The sequence below is a fragment of the Lipotes vexillifer genome, unplaced genomic scaffold (assembly GCF_000442215.2).
Source record: "Lipotes vexillifer unplaced genomic scaffold, Lipotes_vexillifer_v1.1 scaffold263, whole genome shotgun sequence".
Classification (NCBI taxonomy): domain Eukaryota; kingdom Metazoa; phylum Chordata; class Mammalia; order Artiodactyla; family Lipotidae; genus Lipotes; species Lipotes vexillifer.
Window position 1 is genome coordinate 2894284 of NW_006796752.1, and position 3985 is coordinate 2898268.

Sequence of the window (3985 nt, forward strand, 5' to 3'; positions counted from 1 at the left end):
CTCTCACAGTTGTGGCCTCTCCCGTTGCGGAGCACAGGCTCTGGACGTGCAGGCTCAGCGGCCATGGCTCACGGGCCCAGCCGCTCCGCGGCACATGGGACCCGAACCCGTGTCCCCTGCATCGGCAGGCAGACTCTCAACCACTGCGCCACCAGGGAAGCCCCCCTCCCCACTCTTGACTTCCCAAGATGGCCTGTGGGATCAAAGGGAAGCCTCGAGGGAGTGGCCAGAGGGGTCTCAGATCTGTGTGCAGAGATGTGAGCCATAGTCTGGGTCCTCACTGGCCTTTGCAGCCATGTGCCTAGTCACCTGGTCACCAGGGCCCTACTGGCATCAACTGCTGAGGTTGTTGGCTGTCAAGCTCATGATCTGTTGCTTCAGCACCTTGAGAGTCTGACTTCTCACCTTCCCATCCCGACTCCTTCATCCCTGCTCCTCTCACCAGCTGACCTGGGAGCACTTCAGCTCTTGCTGGGGTTTTTAGCTCTGCCCATCCTTGGGGTCTTAGCCACATCATTACCTGCCAATTAGTCCACCATAAGGCCTCTGGTTTAGGACCACCTGGCCCCTGGCACAGTGCCCATTGGCCTGTCCATGGCTCTCACCCATGCTACTTTCTGCTTGCCTGGCAGAAGGCATAAGAGAAGTCTGGGTTTCTGGCACACCATCTGCAAATTGTGGACACCCAGCAGCACTATCTCAGATTCCTCTTTCTCACTAATGCTGCTGTCTGCTCCTAAGTCCTGATCAATGTGAGACTTCTGCCAGAATTGGGCAGCCTTCCAAGCTGGGCCAGGAGAACTGGGCTTCTAGCCTCCTCCACACTCAGCTGGATATTTCTAAGCCCCTGCCTCAGGGTTAGACCCCCAAAGTAGGAGGATAAAGACATGCCCATGCTGACCACTTACCCTACCTCTTTCTCCATGAAATTTGTTTTTATCTCCCCAATTCCCATTTTCTCTTTGGGTTTTAGCTTAAAGCTAAGAGGGTCCTTTCCTGGCCTTTCAGATTAGATTGACGGTAAATTTCACAAGGGCAGAAATTGTTTTGTTCATTTCTGATCCTCAGTATCTAACATAGTGCTGGGCACACAGTGCCAGGACACAGAATAGAAACACACAAAAAATTTGTTGAACAAATATTGTTAATCTGCCTTTACCCTTAATAGACATTAAGGTCAGGAGGCCAACAGTGACATTTTATAAATCTCTCTATTCCCTTATCATGCAGGGCTTTGGAGTAAGTTCCTGGCCCTAGTATTCATTTATTCAACAAATACTTTTTGAGTGCATACTATGTGCAATGCACTGGGCTTGCAATTGGAGATATACGAGTAAATCCTTTAAAATATTTTTATTAAACACATCCAAAAAATTGATAACATATACATAAAGTGAAAAAAAATTATAAAGTGAACCCCCTCTAGACCTTGGTAATTCCAATGGTACATCTTTACATAGTGAGGAAAACAGATTGGAGGGGGACAGAAATAGATACCTGGAGACCACATGGGAGGCTACAGTGGCCTTGGGCAGAGAGATGATGGGGTCTACTGTAGGGTGGTACAGGGAGAATGAAAGGGAAGGTTGGGCTCAAGAGATATTTAGGTGAAAAACAGTACTTGATGGATCGTTACTCACTAGTTGTATGACCTAGATAACCTTTCTGAGCCTCAGTTTCTGCATCTGTAAAATAGGTTAGTAATAACTATAGTCATCTGTATCCCTAGCAGAGAGCACAAAGGTTGGTACAAGATGACACATACAAAAATCATAGCTACTGTGGTCCTTGCTGTAGAAGCTTCATAAATGCCTGCAGAATGAATATTCTATCTTTGAGCTGGAACTCCATCTTTCTCTAAGGAGGAAAATAATATATGATGGTGCCTTTACCAGAACCGGCGCCCATACTCCCCAGGTAGTGGGGCAGGGCTGGGCAGTGCGAGCCAGCGCGTCCCGGCCCGGGGTGAGAGTCTAGGACAGCCTCAACCCCGCCCCGGCCCCGCCCACAACCTTGCGAACTCCGCCCCCGGAACCGCGCGCGTCGCCACCGCCCTCGCTGGTGACGTCCGGGCCAGACGGGTCGGGCGGCCTCTGCCGAGCAGTGTGCTTCCGCGGGCTCCGGGGTCGCTGGGGCCTCGTGGCGGGGCGGCTCCACGGGGCTTGGCCCACTGCCTCCCCTCCCCCGTGCTCTCTCGCGGCGCCGGCGGGGCCTGCGCTTCAGCCGGAGAGTCGGAAAAAGGGTGAGTGTTGGCGGGAGCGGGATGGGACCGCCGGGCGCGCGCTCCGTTCTCCCGGGCATTGTCTGGGCGGGGGCGGCGCGGGCACGTGCGCGCCCTTCCCCCACCCCGCCGGACGCGCTGGCACCCTGGCTGAGGGGAGGGAGGGAGGGGGCGGGTGACTGACGAGAGGAGAGGATCCGAAGGAGGAGGCTGGGTCCGGGGTGAGTGTGCCGGGGGAGTCTCTGCAGCGGGAACCCGGAATTTGGGTTGTGAGGGGTGTCTTTTTTAAAGGGGCACCGCGCTCTCTGAGGGGCTGGGGGTCCCCTGAGCCCCACTGGCGGGAGCTTTTAGCACGTTAAACCTGGTGGCCTGCGATGGGATTGGAGACGAGATTTGGCCCCAGCACCGGCAAGTTGTGGATTTATCAGCAAGAATCCTGGAATCTTTCTCCAACCTGTCGGCTTCCCTACCGTCTCCTTCCACCGTGAAGGATGAGTAGGATTTAGAAAGGTTGGAGGATACTCTAGAGATGGTGCCCGAGTTAAAGCACCAGAGGTGTGAGACAGTGCGGGGTGGGAGTGAAAGGCTGCTTTGGTGGGTTGCGGCCAGATTGCAGAAGACAATGAGGTTTATCTCATAACCTTTTTTTTTTTTCTATTGTGAATGTAATTATGTTGAGGGAAAATATCACCAGTAATTCTACAGCCCTGACACCTCATTCTTAGAATTTTGATATTTGTTTGCTACTGTTTTCTTCTAAGCTTGTAACAGTTACGGAGTTGTTACTACAATTTTCCATTCCCTTTTCTCCTTAACATGTAAGAATATAATATTATGTAGTATTCAGCAATATAATTTCCTCTTTCTTAATAAGCAAGTAGTAGGTATTCATCATAGAAAAATTTAAAAATACAAGAAAAATGAGGAAAAGTACCCATAGTTTTACTGTCCAGAGATATTATCATGGAGTGTATATTTTTGGTTTTGTATGTTCTTTCAAAGATAGGAGCGGGTGAAGCCGTTCTTAGGAATTTAGGTTTTTTTTTTTTTTTTTTTTTTGCTGTGCGCGGGCCTCTCATTGTTGTGGCCTCTCCCGTTGCGGGGCACAGGCTCCGGACGCGCAGGCTCAGTGGCCATGGCTCACGGGCCCAGCCGCTCCGCGGCATGTGGGATCTTCCCGGACCGGGGCACGAGCCCGTGTCCCCTGCATTGGCAGGCGGACTCTCAACCACTGCGCCACCAGGGAAGCCCGGAATTTAGTTTTTATGAGAACTCTTTTGAAGGCTGTAAGAAGGAAAGTAGCATAATCTGCTGGGCGGAGGAAGAGGGCAAGAGCGGAAGCTAGAAGATCGGTTAGTTTACAGTACCTTGGACTAGGCCCATGATTGTGGAGATGGAGAAGAGTAAGTAGAAAGATTAACAAATATTTTGGAGGTAGAATGACCAAGACTTGGAAATGGATTGGTAAAAGGGAGAACTCTTTGCTTTTTGATACTTGTTTTGAGAAACTTCGAGTAGATGGCAGCATTCGCTGAGAAGAATGGAAGAGAGACATTTGAGGTGGGAGAAATCATGAATCCTGTTTTGGGTGTATTAAATTTGAAATGTATATTAGATATGAAGTTGGTATGTTGAGGAAGCAGTTGGATGTACAGGTTTGGAGCTTCCAGAAGAGAACCTAGAGCTGGAGATAAAAATTTGGGAGTACTCAGTATATAGATGATATTCAAAGTTATAGGACTACCTGAGATCACTTAGGGAAAG

The 3985-nt window shown here is 50.2% G+C and overlaps 1 protein-coding gene across 1 annotated transcript in view; it reads left to right on the plus strand.

The window, feature by feature from the left end:
* The first annotated feature begins 2091 nt into the window (after positions 1–2091).
* Positions 2092–3985, plus strand: part of YEATS2 (YEATS domain containing 2) — a 109928-nt gene continuing 108034 nt past the window's right edge. Inside the window, exon 1 of the mRNA XM_007468929.1 lies at positions 2092–2248. The gene's annotated coding sequence lies outside the window, so the exon portion shown is untranslated. The remainder of the gene's footprint in view (positions 2249–3985) is intronic.